This window comes from Lissotriton helveticus, chromosome 11 (genome assembly GCF_964261635.1).
Source record: "Lissotriton helveticus chromosome 11, aLisHel1.1, whole genome shotgun sequence".
In the NCBI taxonomy this organism is placed as follows: domain Eukaryota; kingdom Metazoa; phylum Chordata; class Amphibia; order Caudata; family Salamandridae; genus Lissotriton; species Lissotriton helveticus.
In genome coordinates this window covers 1,045,860,731-1,045,885,011 of record NC_136072.1, presented here as the reverse complement: position 1 = coordinate 1,045,885,011, position 24,281 = coordinate 1,045,860,731, and the positions used below count along the sequence as shown (strand labels likewise).

The window sequence follows — 24,281 nt, the reverse complement described above, 5'->3', positions numbered from 1 at the left end:
TGAGTGCCATATTAGGAAATTGCAAGTTGTGCAAAATACGGCTGCTCGTCTGATTCTTGGTTTACCCAGACGATCCCCCTCTTTGCCATGCCTAAAAAGCCTACACTGGCTCCCTGTTAAAAAAAAGAGCCATTTTTAAAACCATGTGTTTGGTTCATAAACACATGTACGGCCCAGGACCAAAATATTGGAATCAAAAACTGACATGGTACCAGCCTGGTCAACAACTGAGATCAAGTTCCAAGTCACAACTCACGCCTCTGAGAGTTCTAACTGCTAGAAATGGCGGACGCGCCTTTTCCTTTATGGCGCCATCCTATGGAACAAACTCCCCCTAGACATACGCACAACTACTGAACTCATGAGTTTTCGCAAAAAATTGAAAACATGGCTCTTTAGTTAAAATCCCATTCAGACTCATCTTTTCCTTCCAGGACTGCCCGCATGCGCCATGAGACTCCCTTGGGATGTGATATGTTGCGCAATACAAATATCCAGACTAGACTAGACAAAAATATCCAGACTAGAAGAGTTTTAAAAAAGCGCCAAGCACCAAGCCTAAAATAAGAAAGAGTGCCACATCTTTTATATATTTTTTAAAGATTTCTTAGGATTCACAGGAGCCAACTCAAATGAGAGGCAGGACTTCTAGAAAGTGATGAATCGGAGTCCACGAAACCGGCACCAACCTAGGGCTAGGATAAGGGTGGCTAGGTGGCGCGCACTAGATAATATTAAAAGGGAGGAGGACATAGGCCTGCCGGTAAATTACTGATGCAGAAACCAAGGGCTAGAATCTCAGCAGAATAAATCAAGCACATTGCGTGATCCTTGACAAACCACTTGAACTTTCTTTGAATCAATCTTTCAAACTTGGAAGACAAAAAAAAAAAAAAAAGAAGCTATACATAATTGGACATTTCAGTTATCCCTGGCAGTCAGCTGTGTCCCCGTTTTACACTCGCCGCAGAAAATCCCTAACATATCTCAGCAATAAAAGTAGACTCCAAGCCTCAGCATACTTCCTTTCCTCATGCAACTGTGACCTACTTTAAATGCCAGAAACATGCTGTGACTTCCTACTTGGCTCTCATTCAGCGTTTCGAGAGTCGCCAATTATTCTCCTCCCAAATCCGCTCAGAAAGTTTCCCATCCAGCCAGGTTCAAGTTCCTATTTTTTTCTTTTTCTGGCAGAGAGCACACCGAGAGGATAGCTTGTAATGTCCTACTATTTTACTCGTTGCACTCCCTCAAGGATAAGTTGTGTATGAAATAAATAAGAGTAAAGGATTAATACTGGTGACCTGAAGCATCTGACTGTCAGTGGCAAACTCCCCTGTGAGCACAGCCGGCTGCACTCCTCTGTCTCTCCTCCAGGGGTTCTCACGGATCTAAATCCTGGAGGAAAGCTACTGATTAACAAACCCTTCACAGTGCTCAAACAATACACAGAAGCGTTGGGAGCCAAATCTATTTTCTGGCAATAAAACGCCCAAACTCTTCCAATAAAAATATCACGATGTGTAGAGGTTTGAGCCAAAAGAGCTCAATTTTCCTGGCTTTCAGTTTCAAATTAAGCGGTGTCTTTTTGCTAACTTGCTGATTCTTGGCCATCGTCACAGGCGCGTGGTCGTCTCTTCTGCACCGCGGCCATTTGGGCAGCTCTTAGTATAGAACAATATATGGAGGAAGTTAAAAGGACTATTGTTATGTAAATGTTTTTTGCATAGCGCAGGGTTCAAAGAACACCTTGGCTGCGTGGTCAGACGCACATCTAGATGTGAGATTCCAGGCACAGGGGGCCCGATCCACAAAGATAAACTTACACTTTTGTGGAAGATTACTACTTTTCGGTATTCACAAAGGTAAACTTAGACCAAAAGTCTAACTTTACTTGTAGTAACTTAACTTTGTGAATACCGAAAAGCAGTACAGTTACACTTTTGGTCTAAGTTCAACTATTGACCTAACTTTAACTTTGTGAATACCGAAAAGGAGTAAAGTTAGGCTTTTGGTTTAACTTTACCTTTGTGAATTGGCCCAGGGAGTCCCATGGAGGTGCTTCGCTTGCATTTCCCCTGGCCTGAGTGAGTGTATGGTAGCATTAGCTAGACCAGAGGGGCTGGAACAGTTTTCAGAGTTGGGGTGCTGCCATCAACGTTACATCACTGAAGGCGCAGCGATAGTGAACCATGCAAGCGTCACACAAAGAACAAGTGTAGTAACTGAGCCATGCCCATTGAGCAGGAGTCTGACTGGGTAAAAGTAAGCATTTAGTTGTGCATTTTGGAGCATGGTGATCCAAATATATAACAAAAAGATGGTGTGATGTGCCATGCTACTTACTAAGAGCACTTTTTCCTTTGAAATGGCCATTGAATTTGTATCATACTTTCAGTTTTACAGCTAAACAAATAGGGAGCACAATTGACAGCACATGGAAATCGGGTTTCCATGGAAACAAAGAATTACAAAAAACCTGAACAGGTCTCATTCCTACTTTTCTTGCTGCTGATACATTTTAAAATATTTGTATAGTTAATTTGGAAGTATTTACTTTTTAGTGTATGTTAGACAATATTTGACATCCTTTTCCGTCATGCTCCATGTACCTCAGCAAGCAAATCACTTGGTTCACACCAGAAATATCCCTTTTTGTAGTTCTTTAAAAGAAAAGTAAACAGTGATCTCAATGTTAAAATAACAAGAAGCGGTTTCCCAAATGCAGTGCTATTAAAAAAAATCTTAAAAGCTCATTCCCTTACACTGCTACAAGATTATTTTTGGGGGGTGCTGCACCACCTGCTGCACTGCTACTTCCAGTGCCCCTGGTTTAGAGTGAGTTTCTCCGCAGTGGTGTTTCCCAAAAGGTAGAGAGCGGGATCCTTGAAAATTGCACCCTATCTGGTGTTCGTGGGATCTCATGGCTTGCCTCTGTGAGATGTTTCGGCTCGCCTCTGTGAGGCGTTTCGGCTCGCCTCTGTGAGGCGTTTCGGCTCGCCTCTGTGAGGCGTTTCGGCTCGCCTCTGTGAGGCGTTTCGGCTCGACTCTGTGAGGCGTTTCGGCTCGACTCTGTGAGGCGTTTCGGCTCGACTCTGTGAGGCGTTTCGGCTCGACTCTGTGAGGCGTTTCGGCTCGACTCTGTGAGGCGTTTCGTAGTGATGCTTCTGTCCTTAGGACCCATCACCTCACAAAAGTCAACAGAGGTAGATTTTTCGGCAACAAATAAGCAACAAGACTGATATCCCTCCATACAATCTAGGCCTGTAGCTATTCAAGGACTATTAACTGGTGTTTGAGGCTGTTCTATTCATCATCTGGGGTGTATAGCGCCTCAGGCTGGATCAGAGGGGCTGTGGCTGCTGCAAAGGTTATATCCTTACCTGTAGTAGCCTTTCCAAAAATGTTTTTGCAAGTCAAATTTTTTTGCAAGGTTACCAGGAACCAGGATGAACTTCGATCTATGTAGCCTGAAGATAGAATTAAATGTGTCTGTTAAGCAGATTGGAAACATATAGTCCAATCTGAGCCCATTGTTACTTTCTGGTTAAATAGCATTATTTCACCAAAATGAGGTAGATTGGAAACAGCCCTAATTACGCAGAGACCAAAGCCTTTCCAACCCTTTCTGAAGAAGGCGTCCTGAGTAGACTGGCTATACGACACAGGGATTACAGAGCAGGCAGTTACGAAGACCAACCTCTGACTTAATTTGATAGCTCCAGATCCCCAAAGTTCCCAAGAGTAGGTTTCTCCTGCATTAGAAATTATATTCATGCACCCACATCCTCAGTAAATTGTGTTCCTAACACTATGTGCATTTTAGACAAATCCTAGTGGCAAAGGGGAAATAGTGCCCATCTGAGACAGAAGGCTATGGCTTTCTTGGGGGAGTGGATTGGTGCACAAAGGCAGCTAATACAGATTGTACCTGCAATTATATCACCTCTAATCAACACCATTGAGAGGATTCATATTTTTGAGAGACCATAGGCCCCATTCCATATTCGTAATAGGATTTAATGCATCTGGCATGGAAATAAAAGACATAGTACTTTCAGAAAGAAGGCCCCACACCATGACGATCACAGGAAAGAAGTATAGACAGGGAACTTCCTATGGGTCTTCTCTAGCTGGTACAATATATGCTGTAGGGATACCATCTTGAAACTGGCTGCCCTGCATGTGAGAAAAGGAGGACCAATAATTCAAGTCTCTGCGCAGTTTGTGCATTTTTGGAACCAGATTGTGCTGCCATGCACTTGATCCATCCGTCTTCAAATAGACCCTAAAAATAATGAAAGCCCTTCAATGCCTCCACCAACCCTCATGCCAACCACAGGTCGCATGCAGTCGCCTTCAATTAACATACCACAGACTTAAGTTAGTTGCTAGGCCTGAGTATTTGCCAAAGGAACATGGAATATGCAGCATCCATGGTCCCCACTAGGCTGATTCATGGAGATATATAAAAGGATCTGTAAACAACGAAACCCTACACGAAAGTGTGGGCGGCCACTCAAACCCTTTCACCAAGGCATCCTTTCATATCCACACTGCCAAAGGTTCAATCTCAATCTGAAGAGCAGGAGGGATGGTGGGAGCCCTCTTCGGTGTCTCTATATATTGGATATGCTTGAGATATTCTCTACCCACCCGCACTCACCCGCCCCCTAGCAATCAGATTTGTGAAAAGCAGGAGAGTGTACCCAATGCTTGGTACCCAAAGTTCACAATTTCCAGAAGAGAAAACAAATACTTCCATTCCATTGAGTCAAAGGCACGCTCAACCCCATTGTCGTCCTTTAAGAACGCTTGTTGCAACATAGAAATACATTGATTGAGGGGGCCGGATATGAACTCCAGTTCTGAGGAGACTGGTGAGGTGGCGGGGGTTGGGGAAGAGGGAATGGGCTTTGTATAATTTTTGGTAAAATGCTACAAAAACTCGGGCTATGGGTTGCCTGCCCGTGACCAGGTGTCCCTACGGATGCTGATGCGTCCAGATGTGCCCCTTCTCTGACATGATCTATGCAGCTATTCTCTGGATTTGTTACCCCATTGGTCGATGCAGCAAACCCACACCATTCTAGCCTCCTCCAATGCCATCTGGGACAATTTAGACTTATGATAAATATTGCTTATAGTCATCGGGTAAGGCCTGGCTGCATACTGTGCCTCCAACTCAAGGAGAAGAGGCTCTGATCTAGTTGTTTCCTCCCTCTGCCATCTATCTGGTCCCGCAGCATACCTTCTAATTCTACCTCTGGTATATGGCTTGAATGCCTCTGAAACTATCCCTCCAGACTTGAATGAATCATCATTCAGGGCAAAACAATTATCTGCTTCTGTGACAATCGAGTTTTTGAACTCTGAGTCTAGCAGACACCATGCACCCAGACACCATACACCCCTCCCTGTGCTCTCACCCTCACTAAGCACCATCTCTACAGGGAAATCATCAGAAAGGACCCCTCCAAGATATGTAGTCATAATACTGCATTCAGTCCAGCCTTTGGAATGAGATAATAACCCAGTCTGGAGAATGACTTGCACGCAACAAAATAGAAGGTGCATTCCCTTCACTCAGTGTCCAAGAGGCGCCACACATCTACCAGACCTGTGCCTCAAGAATGCCAGCCTTCTTGAGGCACAGGACATGATGCCTGTAGTAATGCTATATTTATCCCAATCTAGCACCCGCTGAGGTCTCCCCCAATGATTAAGTTACGCAGGGGAAGCATCACTATCAGTAAAATCAAAGGCTTGGAGGGTGTCAGTGGTGAGGGTTGGGGACGTATACACTTTCAAATGAGACCGGTCTGCCTAGCACCGGTCAAGCAATAGAGCCACAGTAACTCTGTGGGTCTCCTCATATCGGTTCAATGAGGCTGCACCCTATGACAGATGTTAGTTCCCTTTCACAATTGTTACTGTATTTACGCCATAGCTATACCGGCAAAGTCAGAATTGGAGCATTAGCAGTTTGTACACATATGCCAATACCTTTCCATAAGTTCAATCTTGTGTTTGCATGAGACTTCCACCACTGCCTTCTCTATCAGTCCGGGTGTAATGGAGCATGGGACATGTCTGTAGTGTACATCCTTATCCCTCACTATCTGGAAGAGTTACGCTCACAGACTTATCGTCCACCCCCAAACCACAGAGGAGGGACACCACCACCAGAGGCGCCATTGCAACACTCCACCTCCTCCAAGGAGTCTGTTCAAACAATCTTCATCACGCACTCTAGACAACATGACGTCTGCAGCCGTTCTGCTCCATAGGTCTGTAATTTCTTTGTAGCAGGGACGTTTCCCATTCCTTCCAGTTTTTTTGAATAGGATCCAGCTGTGGGCGTTTTTCTACCCATCTCAGGGTTTGTTCAAGGGACTCAAATGGGTACTTCTTATATTGGAAAATAATTTCAATTTGGCAGGCATCCTTCGAGTTTCTAAGTGTACTTCCTTTCTCTCCTGTTAGTTGTAACACCAGGTCATGATCCCTTGCGTCTAGGGTCTAGTAGGGATCCCCAGGAGGTCTCCAGATTAATAGAGTGAGCTGCTCACTCCATCAGAAAGCAATGAGCCTTTAGGGATAAAGTTCTTAAGCCTAGATTCCAAGAAATCTTTAGGATGCTGGCTCTTTGCTCCCTCTGGGAACCCAACTAATCTAAGCCTTTTGCAGCAGAAGCCGCCCACTACGTCCACTGCATGCGCCTATAAATTCGGTCAAGGTCAATTCCAGTACTTGCACTGCCATTTTGGGCTCTTTTACTGTATCTTCCAGATCAGCGATGAGGCCGTCAGCCATGGTAACTAGACAAACTATATTTTGGAGGTCCTGATCCAGCAAAGTGTACGCCTATCCCTATCTCATCAAGTATGACCTCCTGGGCCTGACAAGAGGACTGGATGGTCTGCAAAATTGGTCCAGTGGAGGCAGCAGCGCCCATTTGGGGAGCCATCATCTCTGCAGGATTTACCCTCAAGCCACCCAGTGTCTCCGCTGTGGATGTGAGCACTTTAGTATATTTATCCTGCTCAGCGCTGGGGTACCCTCCCGGGTGATAGTGCACTTTACACATATACAATTTCCCTTTGTTTTGGGATCACTATTGTGTGGTCTATCGTCGTGTGCAGTTCCGCGACAGCCCTATATGACTATCTTGGCTGTTCCAGCTACCGGCACAAAAGGTGCAGGCCAACTGATATCGAAACAGTTGGTCAAGTTACTGATGGGGGTATCGCAGTATTACTTTGGCTAGCTCTAATACAGTCGGGGCATGGTCTGGGGGTGTGCACAACACCAACCCACCTTTCCTCTGTATACTACGGATGACATCTTCAGTTTGGCAACACAGATGCCCACACCAGGCAGTGGTTAAGCAAGTTATATCCATCAACTGGTCACCAAGGAAGCTAGAAACTCACCTAATTTGTGCCTAGCAACATGTATACATAATCCTGACCAGCTAATGTTGGATGATGAGGGTTGGATGAGGAATTGTGGTTGTGGCAAAACCTGGATTAAGTTATGCCCAGTACCTGCAATCCACAGTGGTGTTATTTATTGAACCACAGCAGGCGCGTGAAGGTTCAGGGAGGAATCCACCAGCCGATTACCTCTGTGCAACATGAGGCAAGTCAGACCCTGTTGCTTGGCCACTGCCAGGTATCAGACAGCAGTCCAGAGTCGGGCAGCCGCAGCCCTGCTCAGCTCCTTCACTGCAGCCTACAGCACACATTCTGTCTCAGTAGCTCCCTGCTACACCAAGCAGTTCAGGTTCTGGAACCAAACATGAGCAGCAATGACAGAGGCAGAGTTGCGCTACTCACGCCTGCCTCCCAGCCACCACGAGCCCACTGATGTGTTGAGCATCAGGGTTGAGCTCCGCCAAACTCCAACTTCAGCCTTGCACCTCTTGCACAGGATCTTCAGCAGCAGGTTCTCCCGGCTACAGGTTTGCAGTTGTAGTAGTGCCAATACTGGCTTCCCCAGAGCACATGCACCTCGGTTTCATCTGGTGTTGCCATTTTGCTCCGGTCAGCCTAGAAATCGGGGCACTGGATTTACCTCTGCCACGTGCAGCCGAGGCAATTCCCATTGCTGCCCCATCACCTCACGGACCCCCTTCCTGCTAACGCTGTAAAAGACTTTACCCCTTTGCTCCTCCCACTCTGGACTAAAATTATCAACCGCTCACTTCAACAAGGAACCATCCCCGACTCCCTCAAAGTTGGACAAGTCACACCTTTACTAAAGAAACCTACAGCTGACCCCTCTGATTTAAACAACTACCGTCCTATTACCAATATCCCCACTCTCGCCAAATTGTTGGAAAAATGCGCACAACTACAACTGACAAAACACATTGATCAGTTTGATCTCCTCAAGCCTCATCAATCAGGCTTCCGAGCAGGACACAGTACAGAAACTGCTATGACCCACATAATTGAGGACGCCCTTCAAATCCTAGATCAAAACGATACCTACCTCCTCATCCTTCTTGATCTCTCTTCAGCATTCAACACCGTTAAACATGAGAATTTACTCGAACTATTAAACACAAGAATGGGTCTATCTGGGACTGTTCTCAAGTGGTTCACTTCCTTTCTACACAACAGGTCGCAGAAATTCAAGAGCAACAACCTGATGTCCTCGACAATACCTGTTTCGTTAGGCGTCCCCCAAGGTTCCTCCCTATCCCCAACTCTGTTCAACCTAGTTATGGAACCTCTCACCTCCTTGCTACAAGCATCCAATGTACACTTTCACATGTACGCCGATGATACCCAACTATATCTCAAATTACAATCCCCCAAAGACATTTTGCTCCTGAACTCAACGATCAGAAGCACCCAATCCTGGCTTGCCGATAATCATCTCAAACTCAATGCTCTGAAAACGGAGTTCCTTCTTATCTCACCTCCCGCTAAGATCTCTACCACTCAAAGTTGGCTTAAACACCTAACTGCACTCAATGTCCAACCCACCATCGTGGACTCAGCAAAATCTTTAGGCATAACACTTGACACCAATCTCAACATGCAGCAACATATCAGCAAGGCAACCAAGGGAGCGAACCACCAAATCAATACCCTGAGGAAACTTAAACACTTCCTCCCCGCCAAAGACTTGCAAACTGCAGTACAAGCACTAGTCATCCCTGGAATAGAATATGGCAGCATCGCCCTCTGCGGACTCCCCCTAACTACTACCGCACCCCTAAGAGCTTCTCTAAACGCTGCAGCGAGACTCATCACTGGGTCAAAAAAACACTCACATATCTCCCCTGACTTGAAATACCTGAACTGGCTGCCTTTTGAAGCCAGAATACATCTGAAAATCGCCTGCATGACGCACAAGGCTGTCCACCTGAGCTCACCCGGCTATCTCACTCAGAAGTCGACAATTTCTGGCGGCTCTAGAAACACCAGAGGCACAAACAATCTTCTGCTGAAGCCTCGAAGATTCCGGAAGGAAAAAACGTATAAACGCTCCTTCTCGGGAATGGCACCCAGGATCTGGAACTCACTCCCTCCCGAAACGAGGCGTATCTCCTCCTCTACACTGTTTAAGAAAGAAGTAAAAGCTATCCTCATGGCTAAATACACTTGAAGTATTATTTTGAAATCTTTTAAGACTCTGCACCGATCTGTACTACTTGTTCGACCCCTTTGCTTATTTGTTTTACTTGTATTATCGACTTACGTGATTTTCTATGCTCCCACGTATTTGTACTATTAGCATTACTGACGTACCTGTTTGACTATGTTCCCTCATGTTCCCCCTTTCTATGTAAAGCGCTCTGATATCTGCAAAGATCTTGTTCGCGCTATATAAAACTTTCAAAATAAAATAAATCAGGCAGCCACCATGGCCACTAATCTGTCTCTTCTCCAGTCAAGGGAGTGATTTGCGGGTCTGGATGATAAAGGATATTGGGTGTTAGTGCCAGAGTCCCAAGCCATGGAGTCTGCCATGTTCGTGCATTAAACCAGGCCCCCAAAAATATCAATAAAACACCAACTACATACTATCAAGCAAAGTAGCACAGAAGGTGTAGCCTGTGACATTAGGTTTATGCTGCTTCCCGTAGAACTAACTATATAACTTCATTTACACCTAAAGCAATTGCTCCGCCTGGCAAAGGTCTCAGTAAACATTTGAGCTATGTAGCCCAGCGCTAATAAAGATCTTTTTGATCAGTCCCGTGTGGTCAGCTATCCAATGAATGACCTTGTGGGGAGGCCGATGAAGCAGCAAAGGCAGAAAATACAGTATTTCCAATTCCATATGTTATGATGCAACTCCAAATGACGCTGCATGTAATCACTCTAACCCAAGCCTCGGCAGAGCAGTCTGAACAAATTGAATTACTCAGACACTTTGTATTACAACTGACGGGGAATACATTTATTGGTCTCACAAAGGCTTTAGAGTCAGTGTGCCGATCAGCCTCCTCTGTGGCTTGCACAAGGCAATCATAATGTATTTTTGAGGTGCTAAATTGCATAATAAAGGACATGAAATCTTGCTCTCTCCTTCAGTCTATCTGGAAGGGAGGGGATAGGAATGAACCAACAAAGTCATATCTTAATTCTTTAGTCATGAAGAACATCATGGGGCAATCAATGAATAACCATGGCCCTATAATATTGCCAAATGTCTTGGCATAACAAACAGTCATTAAAAAAAATTGTTGCGACATGTGGAAAGTCACATGGAAAATTATGAAAAAATATTATATTGCAAAAGATGAGATCATCCCAGGCTCTGGTCTAATTGAACTTCATCAAAACTTGAGGAAGTTGGTGATTCAGTGGAGCTTGGTTGGTTTTCATTCTATATTGCACTTGTAGCACAATAAAGAGGTGGGGAAAAAGGAAGTGGGCAAAGAAACAGATTGCACAAGCAATAACAACCATATTTTGTCAGCCTCAAGATCAGACAGGGCTCCAAGGCAACGGTTACCCTTCTCCATGTGCAGAGTATGAGCATCCCTTAGTCCGTGTTGACCAGGGGTTATCTTCAAGCAAAATTAGAGACAACAAGAAATTAGCAAATTTGATGATTTGCAAAAGGAACCTCGCATTCTTCACATGAAATCGAGCTGGATTCATTCGTGAACACTGTCAGTAAATCTGAATCCGCCTTCGTTATTTTCAAGTATTTATTTTTTGTTAAATAATTTTTATTTGGATTTTTAAATTAACATAGATATTGTACAGGTGACAAATCATGCCTTACACGTTGCTGTACAATACCATGAATTGCATGGTTTAGGATTATACAAAAATACAATAGTCAAAAACTCACCAACAAGGGTACATAAAGGACTGCACTTGGGCGCAGGTGATGTCAATCAGTGCCAAAAATGCTATAGAGCGGGACTGCTTACAACTGCAGGTAACAAACAGATCCTGCACTCGCTCGATGCGACAGAGGCAGTGGCGCATGGATGGCAACCAACAAGGGTGCAACCAGGGTTTCATATAATAGACCCTGCACAAAGGGCGGATTCTCACCTCCGGTGGATGGATGTGTTGTGATAGGGGATAGCCCACGGGAAGCATTAAGCAGGTTTGTCTGCGATTTGCAAATCTTCATAGATCTTCTCCAGAAGTGCATCCCAGATATCAAAGATGGGGTATTTTCCAAGACCACTTATTTCCTCCCTATGCAGTGCTGCACTCTCCACCTGTATCCGGGTCACCATGGAAAGTGCGCATGCGGAAGAGGTAGGGAAGGTTTGCCTCTTTCCACTTACGGGTGATCAAATGCTTCGCCATGATGAGGGCCAGCTCCATAAAGTGGACAGAATGTCAGAGCCTGGTGGGAAAGAGGTCCAATGTTGTAGAGTCCTAATACCCGGATTATTTGGAGACGTTGATAGAGCTAGATTTCATCAAGATTAAGCATCGCTATGCTTTTTGTTTCAGGCAGACTGCGTTTAAAATGGCACACAGATTTTGGTGCAAGTGAAAACATATGGCACATGAAACATAAAATGAGGCCTAGTCAAATGCTTTTTAAAATTGGCACTTTTGGTGCATGCAAAGTGAAAGACATGAAATGAGGCCTAGTCAAAATGCTTTCAGTCTGTAATGCTTTCACTTAAAACCATGCTTAATGAATTAATCATGGATGTCTAATGTGTTTAGTTTAGATTTAACCTCACTATAGAATGTACATTTAATTTAGAGAATGGGGTTATTGTTCTGAACTTTTAAAGTAGCACATAATTGTGCTGAATTAACATGTGTTTTTGAAGTGTAGAAAAACTTGTGATTTCAGTTTCCTCTTCAGTTTTGAAGAGAAGAATGGAATGTGTGTTCTCTCCTCCCAGCTCTTTTTCCTTGTAATCTACACTCCCTGTTCCAGTCTCAAGAAACTTTGGCTTTGTTGCATATTTAGACAATACATATTCAGTTCATAACACATCTTTCTTATAATATGTATTAATTAATTAACCATGCACCAACACTACATTTGGGGCAAACGCATTTTGCATGAAAAGCTATTTAAAACATTAGAGCATGTTGCTATGAGTATGTATTAACTGTTTGTGCTTTGAAAATTTGCACTAGTTCATGTTTATGCTATGTTGTAGATTGCACATTTTGCAATGTTGTGCACAAATAATAGGAAAACTGCTTTAAATTAATAGCTTTACAGGGTATTCGAATGGTTGGAGGTGAAAATAATGGGTTTTATTTCATAAATTAATATTTTTTTGTGTTTGTTTTGCTTTTTGGGCCCACTATAAAATGGATGCCTAGGAATCCAGCATGGTTGAGAATTGTTAGCAGGGTGCTGAATGAGAGATGCATGCGCAGAAGAATGTTCCTCAAGTGAAGACACAAGGGTCAAGGCCACAATAATCTGTACACTCCTGTCCTGCCAATGTACCAGTGTTTGTGGGAGAGTGTCATCCCTGCGTGCGATGTGAATGTGAGAAGGAAATAGACGGATACATTTTTTCCGCTTAAATGTTGCAATGTTGTATAATTATTGATGGGGATGCATATGACTGTATTAAGCCTTAACGCTTCCTTTCTTAGAACCGGTATGAGTTGGATTTTCAATGAGAACAGGATGATGAGACCCCTAAGTCACATGTGCTAACCAATCACAGTGCAAGTTTCTACTGAAACTGTAACATTATTAGTATAGTCAGCCAAGAATTAAAGTATAAATAATGACCCCTTAGGGGGCGTGTCAGACTTAGAAGGGACTTAGAAGAGAAGAGATAGGAGAGAGAAGAAGCAGATCAGACCAGATATCATTTGGGTTAGGTACGTGAACGTCGCAGGTGTAGCCTGGGAGGAGATTGCGGCCGAGGAGACACAGAGGGAGGAGCGGGCCTTGCTCATATTTTTTTTTAGAGAGGCATAGGCTAGTCTTGCATGCCATATTTTTGGCAAGGCAGATCAGATTCTTCTGTGGTCTTGTGAAGGGAGGGCATCCTCTCTGTGTGAGCCACAGAGACAGATGAACAGACCAGGGCAGAGAGCAGCTGTTAGAACAGGTTTAGATTTAGATGCTAAAACTCTAAGTTTATGCTTTGACTAACTAACTAGTTTTGAAAAGATTTGTTTTATGCATGTATTTCTCTTTATGGGAGATTTTTACCAATTATAAATTATTGATTACCCTTGCAAAACTCCCTCTTGAATTATATTTTCCTGAACACTTTAAAGAATTCTAACTGACACTTGATGCCTCATTCCCTTCCTTTATGGAATGCCTTGTATTCAATCTGTAATATGTTCTGTAATATTTCTATTTTTCCTATTTTCAAATCTGTAACCTGATTGATATTTGACTAATAAATAAAGGGTCAGAGAACCTTAACGTTTAACTAGAAAGTAAAACCCTTTAACAATACTCACAATTCTCTTTATTGGCTTAAATATTAATTGCATTTAGATTTAATGAAGGTGATACACAGTGGCAAAGGTCCATCACCTTTAAAGCGAAATAGAGGTAAATGATGTTTTGAATTGAGAAATTACCGCTGGATCAGTTTCATCTGCATTTGAAGGCCAGGTGGGACCACAGAACTCTGCTGCTGCCTGTAGTGCCCTTCTCGCTCCTGGATGACCTCCTGTAAATTCAGAGATCAGGATATGCGAAGAGCTGCCAATGGTTTCAGTTTTGTGCATTTCCTGGGGTTTCCACCTGTAAACGACATTTCCCTCAGTGCTCCAGCTCTAGGGTCAGTTCCTGCTAGTCCACAACTTTCCATTCAGCTCCATGCATTCTTGGCAACATTAAAGAAGTGTGCTTTGCCATCAGCTTGAATACGGAGATGGGCTGGGAAGAGGAGGGAGTACTGAATATTGAGTGCTCTCAGCTGGCACTTGACTTCAAGAAAGTATGTCATTTGCATTGGACTGCCAGCATGTAGTCTAGGAAGACCATCACCTTGGCATTGTCAACTGCCAGATTGTTTTGTTTGCAAGCCATGCTCAGGATAACATTCCTGTCTATGTCATGGATTTGGCGTGCCACCAGTGGACGAAGTGGGGCGCTTGGCGGAAGTCTCTATAACGGGACTCTGGACGTCCGTTCCACCAAAACAAGGGTGACGTTTTTCAGCAGGGACAAAGCCTCAAATCCAAGTTTCAAGATATGAATCTGCATCTCGGCCTTCCACATTTTCAGGGATAATTTCAGATGATCGTCTCTCAGTAGTGGGAGATCTGTAGAGGCAGCGTCTTTGGCTATTTGTAAGTCTTTGGTTGCACTCAGCCAGTTTGATTGAGGAGTAATTATACACTGAGTGATCTCGGTCTTGCATTAACGTTATACATTTTATGTATTCGCAGACTATAATCTACACTGTAGAGTCAGATATACACAAAGTGATATCGCACTGTCCTTATACCAAACTAATTGTGGGCAGCAAGCTGAAGGCTCTCATGAGCAAAGATAAAAATGTCGACAATCTAGAAGTAGTAATGAGAGGTTTTTCTGCAGTGTTTACAGCTAAAGCCTCCAGCATAAGAGATGATGCCATCAAACGTTTTTTGAAGGAATTAAATCTCTGTGTAAAGAGTGATATTCCCCACTATGTGAGCTTTTGGTTTGGGTCAAACTGCTTGCTCACAGACTATGTACCTGTAGATTATTTAAAATATTAATTCTGCATGGACTTTACAATATTAACCTTTGCTAGCAACAAGCATCCTGAACTATGTTGCTTCTATGTCACAGAATCTAGATCCAACAGTTTACAGCCTCAAACACTGGAATGCACAAAGGAAAGATTGAATACACACAAAAACTTTACAAAGAATAGAAAAGCCTGACGAGCTGTGAACAAAGAAATAATGGATTTAGGCCGAGATCTCTGTACTGGGGTGAATGTATGCCATTGTTCTGCATTCTGTCCATCAATTATTCTTTTTGCATTTGTCACCCCTAGTGGGATGGGTATGCCCAGATGTGGGTTCCTTGCTCTCCATGGCACTGTATTCAAACTATCCTGGCTGATGAGGGGTGGAACCCCAAATCCGGTCCTAGGATGCTTGTTTCCAGTCCAAGGAGGACTTGGCCTGACAGTTCGGGCTGGACGGTTCAGATTGGGCACAGGGTCAAGACTGATTTGCTCCACTTTTTTCTAAAATCATAACAAAATTTTCATCCAACCCAAACGCAGTGTTGCTGTATGCAGATGAGATTTTTGATGAGCAATTGTATGTTAAATTCTAAGTATCCTTTTAAAGTCCTCATGGAGTCCCTAATGCTACCCCCGCTAGGTGCTCCATCGCATATATAGGCAAAAACCATGAGACCGGCTACGAGGACTCCGGTTGTTCTGGGTAAAAAACTGTGGTAAGTCCATGGCTCTCTTTACTCAATTTTGAGCTGCAATATTCTCAGCTAATGGATCTTTGAGGGGGACAATTGCTGAACCAAGTTAAATATGACATTATCACATTTATATTATAGAATTTAGTAAGTGGCAAAAAAAACACAGGCTTCACATGCAGGTACCACAAAAGTCTACAATGAGGTTAGTACAGCCGCTGTTACTCCATACTACTTACATGATGGAGAGCGCTTCCTTTCTCGCTTTTTGTAGGCTTCAGTCCTACTTCTACCAGACTGCATCCACTCTACCGTAGAAAATCCTGAACTGGCAGGTGTAGGAGTTCCTCCGTAACGAGCCAGTAGATCAGCGTAGTGACTGGGTCATTGGTGAGTCTGCGCTTATCAAAAGGGTGAAGGTTGGTGGCAGTTCTGCACATGCCCTAGCATAGGTACAATGCCCGTCTTGTATATCCTACAAACGGTACGGGTGAAATTTAGCATGTGCACAATTGGGCTGTCAATGTGCCTGCAGAGTGGGAGAGATTGGATTTGCAGGAGGGGTGTATCTGAAACAGCCTAAGCCAGAATGTATGGGACGAAGCAGAGTTAGTAAAGTGTGAGGCTGGAGTGATAGAGAATGATTTCCTTACTGGGATAATGGTTGGCACCCAATGATACCTACATCTGGGAAGACCGTACTTCGGGCTGTCCACCCTGGGGGGAGGGAGGCCTTCCGGAAGGGAGGTCCAACATCAACAACTTGTGGGTGATACTTTCAAGTTGTCTTTGGAAGATCCAAATGGCTACAGACCTGCAGATGTCAGAGTGCTGGAGACACTAGAGGAAGAACCTTAAGAGGAAGAGGCATGCAGATCACTATTATGGCCATCAACCCAATTTATCCACTACACTCTATCCAGGGCCGTTGCCATTTGCGGCAGGCTAGGCACCAGCCTAAATGTCCTAGTGGCAGGCTTTTTAGATAGCCCATTCATAGAGTGAGTTACTGTGTCAGGCGAAAGAAGGGATCATTGATATATCATATCACATAGATTTGCACCGTCCTGCTCATGAAACAACTCCCTGTTCCTCCAGCAGATGGGTGTGCCTGAGATAATGATGCCGTAGGACTGCTCACACAAGATTGTTCAGTCAGTGTTCTTTTGAAGGGGGTAGGAGGCATTACACCGATATTTGTGACTGTTACTATCTCCACCAAAGGGGGAGCTACCGCACAAATACATTTACCCAGGATTGGTAGTCCTCACTCCTGTTCAGTCAGGAGCAGAGCTGAACTACTCTGGGGCCTACCCCAGCAGGGACAGAGAAGTAAAACTGGGAATTCGCGTGGCACCTTATACTGCACCTCCCGTCATCAGCTGAAAACAGGCGCCGGCACTCGAAAGCTGCACTTTTCCGCTTTAACTTTATTGGCAGACTGCCATAACGCGTTTCGGCTCACAAAAGGCCATGTTTACACAACATGACGCCATTAATTATTCTGCATGTGTGCTCACATGATTTCCTGATTAATAACAAAGACGACATTATTTTAGCATTTTTCTATAATAAAGTGAAATTGCGTATATATGCCTCACCTTCACAAAACACATGATCATATTTCATTACACCTTTAACGCGTGCTCATCAAAAATGAAAACAATCAAAATTCAGTACGCCATTTTATTTGGCGGCATGTCTGATAGAGGACAATTTCCTGGCACATATGAACCTCTATGTATCCCAAAATATATTCCCGAGTGGGATACGACTTCATCCTCACTACTTACAACAGTATCATATGTAAGTAACGTATTATCAAGTATTCTCGCCAGTGGGTAGTAACTATCAGACACGAGCCACGGCCGCTTCATTGGGGCTTAGGGGCCACACCCCTCCCACCTTTTGCCTCTCACGAACAGTGTCTGTCAGGCTGAGGAAAAGTCGGCCTGACGGACACTTTTCATTTTCAGGTCAGCAGCCAGAAGTTAGCCATGAGCTAAATGCGCAGGCTCCTGGCTGCCTGAGCTGAACTTTGCTGGGCTGAGGAAGCCACAGCTCCTGTGGTCGTGACCTCCTTAGCTCAGCAAAGGACCTCGAGGCTCTCCCACTCGTCACGAGGGGAAGTGTCACTCATTGCCTCGCACCTGGGCCCTTCAGTTTTAAGCCCTGAAACACTCAGGGTCGAATCTCAAACAGTGACACTTCATCATGGAGTGGGGTGGGGTCAGCAGTCTCACTGACCCCATACCACTCTGTGATGATGTTGGGACTGCTGCCTTCCCTCATTGGCTGACCTTGGGTCAGCCAATAAGGGAAGGCAGTAGTCCAAGCCTCCTGGGACCTCAGAGGCAGAGCTACAGGTAAGTGTGTGTGTTTTTCAAAAAAAATTAATGTTTGGTGCCTGCGTGCGTGTATGTATGTGTGTTAAAATGTTTGGTGTTGACTGTTGTGAAAGGATATGTTTGTGTGTGTGTGTGTGTGTGTGCACGTGCACGTGCAAGTAAATGCATGGCTGTGAGTGTGTATGTGTGCGTGCGTAGTCCGTCCGCCCTCCCTCCTCTACGTACTGGCCGCCACTGTCAGACATCAGTGAAGTAGTGTGGCTCACTGGTTAGAGGCGGCAGACCCGAGAGCAGAGGACGGCCCGGGACCAGGGTTCGATTCCCGGCGCGGCAGGTTTCTGGACCAGGGTCAGCGGACTCGATAATTCTCTCGCCTCGGTGCCCACTCTGATCAGCGATCACACTCGGCAACTCTGGGCATTAGCTTGCCTCATCTTCACTAACGGCCCCACCAGACCGCCGGGGATGCCTGGTCTCACCCTGGAGATACCCATTAAGGGACCATCTCTCAGGGAAGCCAGGAAGGGTTTCGCAGCGGTCGAAGCGCCTTGGGACCCTACGGGTAAGTAGTGCGCTATATAAATGCCTATACATACACATCAACATGCCAGATGCCTGATTTGGAGGGAGGTCAGCTTTATAATAATAATAATAATGCGTGTACACGTCTTCTTCCACGTTGATTTCCCCCGGGGTCTTACAAGCCAGCTCTACAGTGTACTTAAACTCCAGTTTCCGTAATTATTTTTATCTTTTCCCACCTCTGTAATGTCCTGGTATAGAACCAATCACATATTATGGCAGCACCCTGTCATCACTTGCATGGACTTCCTCAAAATTACTTGTAAGTATTATCTTTGTTTTTATAGCCCTGACATGTTGCAGTATCTGCTTATGAACTTGCTTGATGGTACTACCTAGAGCAAACCGCATGGGCATCTCAGGATATACACAGCATAGTCTGTTCTGCAATGATACATTACTAAGATTTTCACAGGCTTCTTACCCAATGAGGAGAACAACTCAGTTCTATTGATGCCATATTGGCAGGCTTTGCATTTCTTACACTTGATGAAACACCAACCCCTTCCTAACCAATTGGATCTTGCAGCCATCTCTGAACTGGACCTCACTAGATCATCCCTCATGGATCCAGTCCTTCTGTAGGTCTTCCCAGGTCTATTCAGACAATTATGGAGTCATTCTTATTCACATGCTTGTATTGACACATTATTCTCCTAATGGACTCTCTTTCTTGCAGCATGTGGTGATGACATGGTGTAATATGCCATAACTCTGTTCTTTCGCTTCCTTTCAAACAACAAGTTCTATCTCTTCTGTTAATTGGCTCTGTGCCTAGCATCCTCTATTACCTTATGCAATTAGCTACTTTCCTGGAACCTACTCCCCAACTCTGCTTGTGCCATGCTTTGCTCTTCTACCTCACTACAGTTTCTCTAAATATACAGATGCTCTCTATAAGGAAACTGTGCCTCAAACTTTCAGGGTGGAAACTGCTTGTGTGGAAAATTGTATTTCCTGCAGCAGGCTTTCTAAACATATTGGACTGTATCTTTTTGATCTTGAAGTAGATTATCAAGTCCAAAAAGTTTACCTCTTTACTACTTATTGTGCTGGTAAAGTGTAGATTTAAGTCATTGACATTTTTCCTCCTTACAAAGTTTTGTGAACTTTCCACTAAATTCATATTGACCTGGTATGAAGCGTTCCATCGTTCAACTGTATATGTGTGTATGTGTATATATCACACTGGCTAGTTATAGTTAAAATTGCTTTTCCATGGACCACGCGTAAACTTTGGAGGAGTTTGATGAATCTTTATGAAACTTTTAACAAACAAAAACAAAAAATTCACCTCAGCTCTTTCCTGGAAAGATTCAGGGTGATCGGTCAAGCCGGGACGGGAAAAATCTTGCCCCAGAGATTGTGCTGGTTGTGATTTGGTGTAAACATGCACAGTAGTTTTGGAGAAATTACAGTTCAAAAATAATTGTGCTGCTAGACAATTGGGTTTGAGGGGCTCTCACTAGTGTCCCTGGGGCCCAATTTTAAAATATAGAGTGTTCCAATTGGCCCTGGGAGCTTTTTCCCCCTGGGGCCTATTCACTCATGCCTGAGTCAGATTCCCACATGAGCTAGGGCTCTGATTGGCAACCAGCAACGTGAGAAAACTGTTGCTGGCAGCCATTACAGGACTTGGAAACTTAGTCCCCTGTCCCGAAGTTTAAAAAGAAAATCATATAAGGGGGCTGGGTAGGGATAACCTTACCCCCTGAGCCACCACCCGAAGCCAATTTCTGCTGTGATCCCACTGGACTCTTGCCAGATTGCGGCAAAAAATAAAATAAAATGGTGACCTGCCGTTAACTTTACTTGTGGAGGAGGGCATGAGTGGCCCCTCTATTCAAGCCTATTTTCTGGAGCGAGTATGTGGTAAAATGGGGATGGGGGGCAAGCACCCTTCTCCCCAAGCCATTCTAGGTCCCGGAGAGCCCATGCCCGGGGCAGTTTATCTAAAAAAATATATATTAAAAAGGAAGGTGCGGCGTAGCCCCCATCTTGTGCCTATAATGGCCCTGGTGACCCCACCCCCCAGGGACAACGGATTTAAAAAAATGGGGAGGTGTGCCACATGTCCCCCTTCTATAGCAACTGTATGACCCGGGGACCCAATTCCCCAGGACGAAAACTAATTATAAAAAGAGGGGGGGGGGGCACCTTTCCTGACCCTTAGAAGGCCCCAAGGGCCCCATCTCCTAGGGCCCATCTCCCCGGCTCAGTTACAGTGTTCCAGGGAGCCCACCCGTGGGACATATTGTGGGCAGGGAAACATGTGCTTGTTCCCACCTGGGGGAGCACTTTTAAATCTCCCGCCAAATAGGAGCAAACATACAAGTCTGGACCCACCCATAGGGAGATTTCAACATGCTCCGCCTGCTGGGAGCAGACTTCTGTTCAATTTCCCTCCTTGCACTCCTGAGAGCAGTGAAACAGAGCTCATATTGCTTATACCTGGAGGCATCATTCATAAGTAGCTGCTCCCTCTGGGCGGGAGCAATTTGAGCACCTGCATTATGCAGGGAGCCACCTGGGGCCGCAGGGGCACCCTCTGTGGCCACCAACTTAGGGTTTGTGGGTGCCCAGGTGGGGCACAGGGGAACTTACCTCTGGCCCAGGGGGTTGGGGCCCGTGGCCCAAGAAGGCTCGAGGAGAGGGCCTGCATGCTCCCTTCCCTTAACACATTTCAGACCCAGGGATTGGGGTCCCGGGGACCTAATAAGGCTTTGGGGGGCTGCATGACCCCTCCCTTTTTAACTAGATGTGGTCCCCGGGGCTGAAAGCGGCTTGGGAGGGGCTGCATGTCCCCCCTCCATATTTAATTGTATTTTGCCCCAGGGCCTAATAAGGCTCAGGGTAGGGGCTGTGTTTGAGATATCATCTGTGATAAAATTAAGGATGTCATAGAACAGGCCATGAGTGGTGTAATATGTGGATCTTTGTTTACTGTCCTGGAACTAATCTGTAACAACTCCCAGTTTTGGTTGAGTCCACTTGTGTAGTACCATCTTACTTTAGTGTGTGTGTGTGTGTGGGGTGAGGGGGTGAGACCTTAAATACCTAATTTTGAGCTGATAGGTAAGGAGGTCTCTAGTACTTAGGTTACTACTCTTTTTCTCTAAGCATAAATAATACCCAAGCACCTTGTCTGTATATAGGATAAAAGCAGTGCATGCCAGGGGCGCAAGTTATATTTTGCTCTGCTAACTATAACTTGTGAATTTCTGTCTTTTTTTTGTTCAAAACGTTATGTTGGCACGGACACATTCACCCAATTATAACGTCACTTTAACCTTTGTTTTTTTCAGTGAAAATACGTGCTGTGCAGTTCATATGCGGTATAGAATATTTGCCACGTAAACTTTGGTAGTCAGATGGTAGGAACATCTTTTGAGTAGGCTTACCTAACCAAACACAGCGTTTAAACAGCTTATGTATATTTACAAAGCAAACATTCAAAACAAAGGAAAAAGGTGGGACGTGGTGTGTTTGTCTAAGAGTCTGCTCTTTTAAATTGTATATATTTTCTGATGCACTTCGTTTCCAATGATAATTTATATTCCAAATAATTTTAAAGATGTCAATAGGGGTGCACTTGAAGACGTTTTAAAAACGGAGGCAAGAATAAGTGGTTTTAGAAATGACATATAATTGCCACTCAACTTTGTTTGATCAGTAAATCCCATATAGAGTTTAAAATGTAGCTTTATTCTAGAAAAAACACAATCTGGAATGTAGAAGCTTCTTTCTAAATTTACGCACGGGGGTTTCCTCTGGAACAAAATATGCGCCAGTGGAGAAAAATCTCAAGGATACAACGAAAATGTGGGTTGTGTGATGAGGGGGTTTAAAACTATTCAACATAGTTTGTTCCACGTTAAACTATGTAAAAGGTCTTGTTTTCCCAAAATATATTCAAACTCTTGCTGCAAAGTAGCGTTTGAGGCACTGAATTTAATCTGCTTACCAGGCCAATTAGACCATGGTTTTTTTAATGCATGAAATTGTTAGATTTATTAATCTGATGTTTCTACATATTATTGTTAATTGGCTATTTTTAAGTTTGGATACTGGATTGAAATGTATGTTTTGTTTGATTTTATTTAAAGCTAAAACCAAAACTAGTCAAATATAATCAGCACATATTTTCTGGCAAAATAAGTGTTTGCCTTTTAAGCCCACCGGACCCCACCCCTGCTCCGCACCTAGAGACAGGTCGCCTGGAGGTGGCATCGTAAGGCAGCTGCAGAAAGTGACCTTAACATACAGCTGTCCCGGTTACAAAGCACCAAACAAAGCGTCAGATGTTTGCAGTACAACTGCAGCTACTTCCCATTAATAGAAGCAAAGAGACAATATCACCACATCGCCCCAAAAGCACCAGAAGTAGAGCTGGTAGAGGGATGCAGCGACTCGCCATTTCATTAAACCTATTTACACTAAATGTTCTATTAACTATTTGCAAAGAGTTCATAGTCTTCTAGAAAGAGGCCTTACTGCAGGTGGGACAGGGTAATTCGAGATACATTTACATAGATTGTATCTAAGGGGAATCATTTACATAAGCAGGGGTTGTTTTGAAACTGTGTCATGGCTCTATTCTAGACCTTGTGAACCCATGATGGACACTGGTGATACAATTTAAAGGCCCAGTTGTTCTTAAATGTCACAGTTTGAGGGCCTTGGATATCTCTGCTGTGATTTAGAACTTTAAATTGAGTCTGCATATTCTATGAACGCATATCTGTAGGGTCAGATGATCCAGTCAACAAGAGTACTTTGTCAAAATATTTATAGTATCCTAAAATAGGCCTATGTGGGTTTATTAATTGAATAGACATTTGCTTCTTCATTTATTCCATTAATCCTACATGTCTGACTAGAGAGAGAAGCTGAACATTCCTAGACTCTCAAGCGCAAGCCTAGAAGATTCAGGTTGTAAATGTGGAGCTTAAAAGCGAAGTCGATCTGGCAAGAGTGCAGAATTCTTTTTTAGCTTCCTAGGACTTCCATTGAATTTTAACTCCAGCAAGCCAGCAAAAAGAGGATCCAAAGATCCATGTTGCAAGACAGCTACGGATTGGCGCAAGGAAGAATTTCCTGTGGAAAGGTTCTGGACTTGAAGTCTAGTTGTTGTCTGCTTTTAATAAATCCTGGACCTGATCTATCTTTAAATTTCATTGGTATAACAAGCTGTCAAGAGCAGGTCTTTTAGACAACAGCAGTAGAGTCTTCTTGGTGGGGAGTAAGAGCCTACTATCTCCACAGGAAGGAAAAACTTGTAAAACTTTCCAAAGGTCCAGGCCAAGCAGCAATGTGAAGAGCAAATAGAAGTTGAAGTAAACCTGTAGAAGGCAGAGATTCTATGAATCCAGAGAGCAAGCAATCGAATAAGCACAATTCATACAAAAATAGTATCTACTCCGGGCCTATCAAACCAAAATGTGTCCTGCAGATATTCAGATTCCGATCGGGCAGCAGTCAATTTTCAGCTTCTGGAATCACAAGCAAGTGCTCGGCTCAATGTCA

The 24,281-nt window shown here is 44.2% G+C and overlaps 1 protein-coding gene across 2 annotated transcripts in view; it reads right to left on the bottom strand.

Annotated features, from left to right (window-relative positions):
- The window catches only part of P2RX4 (purinergic receptor P2X 4), a 232,358-nt gene that overhangs the window by 99,034 nt on the left and 109,043 nt on the right, over positions 1–24,281 (bottom strand). The window lies entirely within an intron of this gene.